General features: G+C 50.4%; 1 pseudogene; it reads right to left on the bottom strand.

The window, feature by feature from the left end:
* Positions 1 to 2487: 2487 nt before the first annotated feature.
* Positions 2488 to 4900, bottom strand: LOC119279853 (annotated as a pseudogene).
* Between the last annotated feature and the right edge of the window lie 6970 nt (positions 4901 to 11870).

The raw sequence follows: 11870 nt of genomic DNA, 5'->3' as shown, positions 1-11870 counted from the left end.
CGGGCAAAAAAAAAACAATTCGCCCCCTGACTGCTGGGACCCAGCGGCTACATCTTTGCACGCAAGGAAGTGTGTCCGGGCAAAAAAAAATGATTCTCCCCCATGACTGCTAGGACCCACCAGCTACATCTTCGCACACAAGGAAGTGCGTCCGAAAAAAAATGATTTGCCCCCCTGACTGGTGGGACCCACCAGCTACATTTTCGCACGCAAGGAAGTGCCTGACAGTCGGGACCCACCTGGTCAAAGCGTACGTAGCGTTTTTGTTCTGGTCGTGAACGTGTACGTACATATATACTGGTCGATGTAGAGGTATGCATGTGTCGTAGTAGAGGCGCGCACGTAGCATGTACACGTACGTACAACGGCCAGGGTGCAAGAAAGAAAATATGGCCACATATGTGTACATACGGGCGGGGTCTCGAACGCCAACTCGCGAATACGTACGGCCAGGGCTCGTGTACATGGCTGGGCCAGAATGGAGAAACAGCGTCATCGTCGTGTTCATGGGGAGACAACCGGCTGGGTTGGAACGAAATGCATCGTCATGTTCATCGGGAGGGCTTGGGCGGAACAGGCGATGGAAACGAGGCCCGGCGTACCGCAGAACGGAGGAAACGGCCTTGTGTTCGACCGGCCACGTTCGAAACGGGATCGTGTTCATCTGGAGGGGTGTGGCGTACCGCAGAACGGAGGAAACGGACCTCCTGCGGTCGAAATGGGGGTCCTTTTGATCGGGAGGGGTGTGGCGTACCACAAAACGGACGAAACTGACTTGTGTTGGAGCACTACGGTCAAAACAGGGGTCCTGTTCATCGGGAGGGGTGTGGTGTACCGCAAAACGGGACTCCACGGTATACTGTTCATCTCCACCGTCGACCTCCTCCAGCCTCCACGGGCTACCGTCGACCTCCTCCAGCCTCCACGGGCTCCTGTTCATCCAGCCTCCACCGTGCGCTACTCCACCGGCTACTGTTCAACCACGCCTCCACGGGCACCCCTCCACTGTTTATGTTCATCCAGCCCTCCACACCACGGGGTCATGTTCATCCAGAGGCAACGCCACCGCTCACTGTTCATCCACCCCCCCACAATGCTCACTGTTCATCCAGAGAGGCAACATCGATCAGCTTCAGTTAGCAGCAGTAGCGAAGGAATCGCTCAATCGGGTTCAGTTAACAGTCATCGATCGATCGCTCGGGTTTAGTAACGCGTAGCCTGCAATGCAATTGCTCGGGTTCAGTTAGAGCCCAACGCCTCGCTCGGGTTCAGTTAGAGCCAACGCCTCACACACACGCGCGTACGTGTACGAGAGAAACGCGCATCGCTCGGCCCCCGACCGCCCACCGTAACCGGGAACTCCCCGAAATTTTCCTCGCCCTCGATTCTACCATGTTTTTTTCCGTCATGGACGACCCAAAGAATGTCATGCAGCTGCGTCTCCGGCCCGCCCAGGACAAAAACCCCATTTTCTGTCATGATTTTTTGTCATAGAAGTAGGAGCCCACCACATCTATGATGATACCGGGTTTTGTCACAATTATCGTCATAGAAGTGTCATATGTATGACAGAAAAAAATTTCGTTCGGCCCAAAATGTCACAGATGTGTCTTTTTTTGTAGTGCTACTAATAGCAAGACTTCACCCATGTCCTCAGGAACAAACGTAACTACTCACAAAGCATATTCATGTTCATAATCAGAGGGGTATTAATATGCATTAAGGATTTGAACATATGATCTTCCACCAGATAAACCAATTAGCATCAACTACAAGGAGTAATCAACACTACTAGCAACCCACAGGTACCAATTTGTGGTTTTGATACAAGATTGGATGCAAGAGATGAACCAGGGTTTGAGAGGAGATGGTGCTGGTGAAGATGTTGACGGAGATTGACCCCCTCCCGATGAGAGGATTGTTGGTGATGACGATGGTGATGATTTCCCCCTCCTAGAGGGAAGTTTCCCCGACAGAATAGCTCCGCCGGAGCCCTAGATTGGTTCCGCCAAGGTTCCGCCTCGTGGCGGTGGAGTTTCGTCCCGTAAGCTTGCTTATGATTTTTTCCAGGGTAAAAGACTTCATATAGTAGAAGATGGGCACCGGAGGGCCACCAGGGGGCCCACGAGGTAGGGGGGCGCGCCCAGTAGGGGTGGGCGCGCCCCCACCCTCGTGTCCATGGTGTGGGCCCCCTCTGGTAGTTTTTCGCTCAATAATTCTTATTAATCCAAAAAATGACTTTCGTGGAGTTTCAGGACTTTTGGAGCTGTGCAGAATAGGTTTCCAATATTTGCTCATTTTCCAGCCCAGAATCCCAGCTGCCGGCATTCTCCCTCTTTATAATAAACCTTGTAAAATAAGAGAGAATAGCAATAAGTATTGTGACATAACGTGTAATAACAGCCCATAATACAATAAATATCGACATAAAAGCATGATGCAAAATGGTCGTATCATGAGCTCTTTTGGTTCGTTCATTTTAAGACTTCAAGACCTATGTTGAACTTATTTGCTTTTTAATAAATGTGGCCGTATGCATCGTTCTGATGCAGAGGCCGGGGATCTCCCCCTTTTCTAAGCACACACACACACATACACTCACTCACACACACACACACACACACACACAAATCTCTTTTAATTATGCACCAAAGTGATGCGCTTTCTAATTCAGAGTCGCCGGCCTGGAAGCGCGAGATGCAGCTGTATACTTTCTTGGTCACCTTGGCTTGCATGTTGTCCACATACTGGTAGAATGCACACCTCCAGGTCTCGCTGTGAAACAAGAAGATGCCCCAGTATAGCCAGAAGCCGAAGATGAACCCAACAGCCACAAAGCAATACAACCATAATGCCTCTCTATCTTCATCCAGGCTTTTTTCAGTTTGCGCCGGTGTTGAGGAGTTTATGCAGTCTTCCAATGGAAATCCGCATAGCCCTGTATATGGACCAATTTGTGAGTGTTCGTAGCGGATCGCCTATATGTATCCTCCCTGACAAACTATTGCTTGAGAAGTTCGACACGCTGATGCTCTTCAAAGCTGCCAGGCTTTCAGGAATTTTCCTCGAGAGTTGGTTCCGAGAAAGGTCCAAGGATTCTAGCAGTACCATATTGCCAATGTCTTGAGGAATAAAACCTGACAAATGATTTCCTGAAAGGTTTAGGTACCTGAGGCCAAGAAGGGCTGTGATCCCTTTTGGGATCTCCTACGAAAGAGAGTTACCATATAAGTCGATACCTGCCATGGAAGTTATAAACAAATGGTAAACACAATCCACATTCTTCCAAGTTATTTGAATCCGCAATTGATAAAGATATTGGTGAGGGTAGTCAATGTCTTCATCTTGTGTCATGCCTATCAAATTTGTAAAATCGTCTGGAATGGGTCCTTTGAGCTTGTTTTTTGACAAGTCCAATAGCCGGAGTTGCTGAAATTGGAAGACCTCGTGGGGTATGATGTCGTCAAACATGTTTGATGATAGTCGAAGAAAGTTGAGTTCAGGCAAACTCATGCTTACCCAAGAAGGTATCCTACCAGAGAAATTATTGCCTCCAAGATCTAGAGCAAAAAGGTTTTTGCATTTCTGAAGACCTATAGGAAAAGTTCCTGTGAACTGGTTACTGGCTAGGAGTAAATATCTAAGATTATCTTGACATGTCATCGAGAATGGAACAACACCACTGAAAGATTTGTTGGACAGATCCATGAATTGCAAAGTTTTCATGTCCCAGAAACACTTGGGAAGACCTCCATGTAAGGCATTGCTTGATAGGTCTAGGAAGTTTAAACTAGTATGATTACAAAGGAAATCCTCATGTTGATCTGTTAGAAGCGTGCCAGACAGCTGGATTTGACTGAAAGCCATGGAGACCAACCTTCCTGGATGCTCAGTAAAATAGTCCCTTAGCTATGCAACAATGTTGTTTGCCGTGAAGTCAACATATTTTAGGGTTGTGCAGTTTTGAAACATCTGGTGGTGAATACCGGTAAATCCGTTGTATTCAGCAAAGACAGTAGTCGGTGCTCCTCCTACGCAAATGGATGACGGGATCACCCCGGAGAAGTTGTTCTTTGCAATGCTGACCCTCTCCAGAAGACTGTTATTCCCAAGCTCGGGGAAGATGTGGCCTCTGAGCTGGTTTTTTGACAGATACAAATGCTGAAGTTTTACCAATTGAGACATGGTACCTGTCAGCTGCCCTTCCAAATAGTTACCCTAAAGGATTATGGTGTGCAGTTCTGTCATGTTTCCAATCTCCATTGGGATCCTCCCTGTCAGATTGTTTCTTGGCATGCTTAGCACATGGAACTTCATGAGCATTCCAATTGTTGGTGGGATTGGTCCAGTCAAGGTAACTGAGTTCAGATAGAGCTCCTCCAAGGATGTCAAGTTACCAATCTCTTTAGGCAGCGTGCCATTGAGCCTCGAATCTGTCAAATCCAGCTCAACAAGGTGCTTCAGTTGGCCAATGTTGTGTGGAATGGCGCCTCTGAAATATGTTTTTTCACTGAGGCGCAACTCAACCAAGCTCGTCAGGTTGCCAATCCCGGCTAGAACTGTGCCATGTAGACCGTTGTCCAATAACATGAGCTTCTCCATGTGAGGAAAGGCGGAGAAGTCCAACTCGTCAAGTGTGGCACTTAGGTTTGCGCGGGCAAACCTAAGTTCATCATCTAAAGATACTCAAGATCATCATAATCATCTAAAGATACTCAAGTTCATCATCTAAAGATCATCATCGTCGAAACTTCATGAACAAAAGTATTGCAAGACATGGAGCATCATCATCGTCATCTAAAGAAACTAAGAAGTAGGAACATGATAAGTATGGCACGACTCCACATGCACAGGTATCATCTTTGACATCAGGCAAGACCACCACCGCCAAGACCGCCATCGCCAAGACGACCACCGCAAATACCACCACCGCCAAGACCGCCACCGCCAAGACCAGCACCACTTTGCCAGATTGGAGTGACTGGGGTCGACAAAGCAGGAGTCGAGCCACCGGTCCCCTACATGTTTGAGAAGAGATTCTAAGGGTAAATATGATATGATAGTGTTGAATGAACGAGAACTAGTTTGTCAGTAGTTAGGCAAATGTACTAACCGGAGTGTCGCTGCCTAGTGCCACCCATTCATCGAACGTGGGCATGTGTGGGGGTTCTCCAGCAGGTGGTGGTGGGGGTCCCATTTGTGGTGGATCCGTGCGGTTAGTCTAAGACGCCAACATAGCCTGGATGTTAGTTAAACAAGCAAACTAGAAGGTCAGAAGGAACGAAAGTGCAAATTTTAGCTTGGTTTTAAGAGGGCAAAACTAACCGTCATCATTTGACGGTTGTAATCATTGTTTGCCTTCACTCGTTGCAAGTACTCTCGCACCTCAAGATTCCTATGCTCGACAAAGGCCTTATATGCCTACAAAATATAGGTTGTTTCTAAGTGTGCAGTGCTGAAAATAAACTGAGAAAGTTAGAGAGAAAGAAGATAAGGGGGAAGTACTTACAACATGCTGGTGGGCTAAGGGAGGCAGCGAACGCCTCATACTATCAAACGGGCTCGGGTTGGTAGCCCAAAGCCGTGTGTACGAGACCGAAGGAGTGATCAAGCCATCAAAACACGGGTAGCGGCCATGGGACTTCGGCTGGATGGCCACCACCATTGTACCATCGATCTAAGACTGGATGGCGTCAGGAACATCCGGACCAGGCGGATGCAACCTCTTAAACTGCTGAGTGTAAGACTCAAGGTGCTCCTCGGTCTTGCTGTAGTACTCGCTCTCACCGGCCTTCCGATCACTCTGCTCATGAGCCATCTTCCATGACTCCATGTGTGAGAGCGGCCTCTTCAACTTGTCCTCCTGCAATGTCAAACAAAAGTTAGCCATACATAAGAACATAACGGAAAAAAGAAGAACAAAAATGCATGATGCATATACATATACCTTCATGGCCATGAAGCCCCAGTGGTTCCTGTTTCCTTGGCTGTGTGTCCCGTCTTTTCCACGGTTAGCCCGGGCCTTGCTGCTCTTGGCAGCAAACTCTACAACTTCACCGAGCCACCTATCCATCAAACTCGCCCATCCGTCATCCTTTCCATAGCACCAAGGAGGAATAACCTAAAAATGGAAGCATGACATGTGAGCACGAAACAATTAAATTGACTGCTTATATGTTGGAAAAAAAGTCAGTAATAGTTACCCTCATGAACTGCTCCCTGTTCAAGGTACGTCGTTGCTTCTGTGCTTCAGTTTTGCTCATCTTTTGATGAAGGTAGGTGTGGTAGTAGTGGAGACGGCAACCCAGTGCACCTTGTACTGCAATTGACGAGCTTTCTTCTTCGCAGCTGCCAGCAAGACCACGTTGGCTCTGGCTTGTGCTCATCAAGTACACTATAGAGTTCCTGCAATCATGCATAAAACCAGAAGCAAACAAGGCATGAGTTGAGTGATTCAATGATAAACTATGAACAAAACTGAAGACAAGTGATTCAGAAGAGAACTTACCCAAAATTTGGTGATCACGACCTTGGCGACCGTTGTCGTGGTTCTAAGCCTGACAGTAGAGTGGGGGGGTAGGTATTGAGAGGCAAGGTCCTAGCTATGGAGAGGTTGTAAGCACAAAGGATGTACGAGTTCAGGCCTTTCTCGGAGGAAGTAACAGCCCTACGTCTCGGAGCCCGGAGGCGGTCGAGTGGATTATGAGTATATGAGTTACAAGGTGCCCAACCCTTCTGCCTGTGGAGGGGGGTGGCTTATATAGAGTGCGCCAGGACCCCAGCCAGCCCACGTAGGAGAGGGTTTAAGGTGAGTTAAGTCTGGGGCGTTACTGGTAACGCCCCACATAAAATGCCTTTACTATCATAAAGTCTACTTGATTACAGGCCGTTGCAGTGCAGAGTGCCTCTTGACCTTCTGGTGGTCGAGTGAGTCTTCGTGGTCGAGTCCTTCAAGTCAGTCGAGTGTGTCCCTCGTTAGTCGACTGGAAGGCGACTTCTTCTGAGGGTGTCCTTGGATAAGGTACTTAGATCAGGTCCATGACCCTACCCTAGGTACATAACCCCATCATTAGCCCCCGAATGGATTGAGGCTTCGAGTGAGGAAGGAGTTGATGTCGTTTCCGATTAACCTTTGTGCCCTGGTCGTGTGTTGTCCTGGACCAAAGAATCTCTTCGTCGACAGGGAGCAATTCGCCTTCAGTCGACTCGATCCATTCTATTTTTGCGTCGAGTGATCTTTCGGGCTTCGACGATCTCCGAGCGACGGATCGCCGGAAACACCGCGTCTGACAAACTGATTTGTTGTTCGCGGATTCCGCGGGATGCGAAATTTGGGGACACGCGCGAAGCGGGGCGGACCGCGGCGTTCGGATGGGACGGGGCATAGACGCCTCGATCTCCATGCCGCCTTTTTCGCCATGTATCCCGTCTGCATAACTGCTCCCAGATATGATTAGATCGACGGGCCCACCTGTCATCCACTCGGAAGGGACCTTATAAATGTGCCCGGCGAGGATTTCTGTGCTGCGCCTCAGCATTCTCTCCCTCTCTCTGCTTCCTTCTTCCCCGCCCAGCGTGCTCGCTCTCGCCCCCGCACCACTTCCCTTCGCGCATCTCGCCGGCGACCATGGCCAAGGAGAAGACGGCGGTGCTGGTGCGCGCAAAGAAGGCGTCGGCGTCGGAGAAGGCGAAGGGGAGATCCACCAGCCGCGGAGGGTCCTCGTCCAGATCCCGCCTGCCGAAGGGCTGGGTCCAAGGAGACTGGATCCAGTCGACCATCACAGAGAATGACCTCCTCGACATGGCCAACGAGGGCTTGATCCCTCACGGAGCTGCGAGGCTTCCGGGGAAGGAGTGGCAGCCTCAGCCTGAAGAGGGTGAGTGTGTGCTTTTGGCCACCCATGTTGATCGTGGGTTTTCTTTGCCGCCGAGTGTTTTCTTCCGTGGCTTCTTGAATTTCTTCGGAGCGCAGCTCCACCACTTTACCCCAAACTCTATTGCCTATCTTGCTGCATTCGTGTCCATGTGTGAGGGTTTCTTGGGCTGTCGACCGCACTGGGGTTTGTTCAAACATATATTCACGTGTCGTTCTCAGACTGTGAAGAAGGCGAGCCCAGGTGATGAGAGAACCCGAGTCGTCCAAATGTGTGGGGGCCTGGGGATCCAGGTGAGGAATAAGAGCACCTTCCCGCCCATGACCTTTCCCGAGTCCGTCAGAGGCTGGCAGTCGACTTGGTTCTACTGCCAGGTCCAGTCGACGCCAGGGCAGTCGAGTGGACTCCCTCCGTTTACCATGGACCGAGTGAACAAGCCCCCCCCTCTGAAGCTGATTCCGGAGGAGAAAGCTGACGTGAAGATGTTGATGGAGCGCGTGGTGCAGTTGGTTCGGGAGGGAGTGACGGGCATGGACCTCCTGGAGGTCTTCCTCAGGCGTCGCATCCAGCCCCTTCAGTTCCGGAGCCACTGCATGTGGTTGTACTGTGGGACCGAAGACGAGACTAGAGTCCATCCAGAAGCAGTCGACGACGTCACTCTGGAAAGATGGATGGTAGCCGTTACCGGAAATAAGGATAACCCACGCGGAGCCAGAAGGATTCCTCCACTCGACCACAACAGCGACCCAAACAAGGTACACTTGCCCTGCTCTCCACTGCGCTCTTGTCGCATTCATTTCTGTTTACCCTGCCGACTGGTCGACTGATCCTTGTCTGGACATCTGCTAGGCCCTCACCGAGCTGTACTCGATGCCCAATGGGGCACAAGCTTCGACTGAGGAGGGCGAGGCGAGCGGGGGCGAGAGCCAGGAAGAGGAGGAATGGGACTCGGATGTTGCAGAGGATGATGACGACGATGATGATGATGACGGTGATGAAGATGACGTCGAGGACGAGGAAGAAGAGGAGGAGGAGGTCGTACCACCGCGCTCAGAAAGGCGGTCGAAGCTTGTCCACGACCCTTCGACCGAACGTGGTAAGGGGGTTGCGACCGCCACTCAGTCGACCAAGCGCCCTCGGACCACCTCTCCGGTGCCGACTGAAAAGGCGCCGAAGCAGCCCAGGGCGGCCTCGTCGAAGCCGATCAAGCTCCTGCCGAAGATGAAGGTGTCCATCCCCACCATATCAGGGTAACCGTGCTGCTCATGTTTTCTTATTTTGTGTGAACTTTGTCTCTGGTCGACGCTGAAGTTAGTCGACTGATCCTTTGGAGTTGCAGTGCTGCTACTTCTGAAACCTCGGCCCGGGCTGATGACCACGAGATGGAGGACGCAGCAACTTCGAACCCAGGTACTGTATTCTTAATGCTGTTCTTAGTCGACTGACTCGCGATCTCTGATCCTGATCTTTCTCTGTAGCTCCACCCAATACTGTTATCAATCTTCCTGATGATGATGAGGATGAAGAGCCGCTGAAGCGCAGGAGGAGTCGGAAAACGTCCGCCAGTAAGGTGCCTCAGGATGTGACGGCGCCCGAGATTCTGACTGTGGAGGAAGAGAACATCACTCGACACACGGTGTCCTTCGCAGATCCATTGACGAGTGCTCAGCAGCCCTCCCTCTTCACGACGCACCACGTCCCAGAGGACCAAGCCGGCGCAGCGAAGGAGGCGATACGCCAAGCGGGAATCATGATGGAGCAGCTGAAGACCATCCGGGATGCGAGTCAGGCGGCTTATGACGCCAGTTCTGCCCTCCAAAGCAATGTCCAGGTCAGTCGACCGCTGTTTGTTCTGTTGGATATGCTACCAAAAACTTTTCTTTTCCGGAATTTATAGTAGTCACCCACTGGGTGTGTCGATAAAACTCCGTGTTAGCGGGGGCACGCTGAGTGCACCCGCTGGGTGTAGTCCCCAAGGCTAAGGTCGACTGCTGGCAGTCGGCCTTAGGCTTTATGATGTCAATTTTCTGTCAGTCGACTATGTCGACTGGATTTCACAAACCGGTGGGGGCACGCTGAGTGCACCCACTGGGTGTAGTCCCCGAGACTGTGGTCGACTGCTTGCAGTTGATCACAGTCTTAGAGAATACATCTTTTTTTTTTGAGGTCGACTGGTCGACTTTGTCTTCAACAGGATTAGTGGGGGCACGCCGAGTGCACCCACTGGGTGTAGTCCCCGAGACTACGGTCGAATGCTTGTATTCGGCTGTAGTCTTAGAAACGTGAGTTTTTCCCTTTTTCACTCGGAAGTGAATTAAATTTGACATTTAGTCGATTGGTTCTTCGCAGAAATCTTGTGATCTTGTGGCTCGCTACTCAGAGCTGGAACACAAGCATACTCAAGTCGAGCTAAGCTTGAAGCTGGTTCAGGAGAAGCTGACAAAGGCAAAGGAGGAGACCGAAGGTATGTTTGGTGAGACCCTGACGACTGTTTTTCCCCTTGCTTGTTTCAAAATCTGATCTTGCTGTAACTTGCAGGTAAGGTAAGGGAGGCCCAACAGAAGAAAGACCTTGAGCTAGCTGAGAAGATCAAGCTTGCTGACGAGAAGTTAGCTTCAGTCACCAAGCTCGAACAAGACAATACCAATCTGAAAGCTGCTCTTGGGATTGCCAACAAGGAGGTCAGTCGACTGAAAACTGATAAAGCTGCCCTGACCGACCAAGTCGCTAAATTGACTGGGAAGAAAACTGATCTGGAGGCCTTCCTGAGTGGACTTGCCAAGAAGCTGTTTCTTATGCTTGAAGGTAAACCTCTATGCTTGGCAGACATTTCCAATTGTGATTTTTCCATTCGACCATCTCCTTGACTTAGTGATCACCCTTGCAGAATTTTGTCAAAACTTTGAAGAAGAAACTAGCCGGCTGGAGCCAAACCTCGACCCCGTCAATTCTCCGGTGAACGATGAAGTTGCCATGGATGTTCTCCGACTGGAGTCCCGTGTTGCAGCTGTCGTGGACTATCTCGCAAGGCTGAAGGCCGCCACATCTCGCATCAACTCGACGCTTTGGCCTGAGGAGACACTTCATAATGACCTTGAATCGCTGATGGCCCGGTTGAACACGATCCCTGGTCGAGTGCAGGAATGGAAGAAGTCCTCGGCTCGGTGTGGTGCAGATGTTGCTCTGTGTCTTGCCCGAGTCCACTGTAAGGATGCACGAGAAGAGAAGCTGGCGGCCCTTCGGGTGGCCAATACCAAGAAGCACGACTTCAGGTCCTTTATGGAAACTTTCCTTGCAGCTGCCACTCGGATCGCCGACGGAATTGACCTTGATGAATTCGTTGCTCCTTCCAGCCCTCCACAGGAGGGGTAAAAAACTTCTTCTGGCTCGACGCTTTTAAATTTGCCTCGGTATGCCGAGTGGAATTGTAACCGATAAACTTTAACAGGCTTAACGCCTGAGCACTCTCGGTTCCTTTAGATATCGATTCAAACTTGAATTTGGTGCTTGAATATGATTGCCTTTGGCTCGAAATGTCTTTTGCAGGTTCAAAGTAAGGCGCCTTTACTGCAATCGACTTATTCTTCAGTCCACTTAGGCGAGCACTGGGCTGCAGCTAAGCCCCCGAGTGAGAGGTTTACTCTTCACTCGGCTGGATTTCGATAACTTAGGCGAGTGCTTGGACTGCAGCTAAGCCTCCGAGTGAGAGGGTTGCTCTACACTCGGTAGGATTTTGATAACTTAGGCGAGTGCTTGGACTGCAGCTAAGCCCCCGAGTGAGAGGGTTGCTCTACACTCGGTAGGATTTTTATAACTTAGGCGAGTGCTTAGTCTACACTCGGTAGGATTTTGATAACTTAGGCGAAACGGATTCGCAGCTAAGCCTCCGAGTGGGGGGGTTGCTCCTCACTCGGTAGGATTTTTATAACTTAGGCGAGTGCTTGGACTGCAGCTAAGCCTCTGAGTGAGAGGGTTGCTCTTCACTCGGTAGGATTT

Source organism: Triticum dicoccoides, chromosome 3B, assembly GCF_002162155.2.
Source record: "Triticum dicoccoides isolate Atlit2015 ecotype Zavitan chromosome 3B, WEW_v2.0, whole genome shotgun sequence".
Taxonomy (NCBI): Eukaryota; Viridiplantae; Streptophyta; class Magnoliopsida; order Poales; family Poaceae; genus Triticum; species Triticum dicoccoides.
Note: the sequence above shows the minus strand (reverse complement) of the source record. Positions and strands in the feature narration are given on the sequence as shown.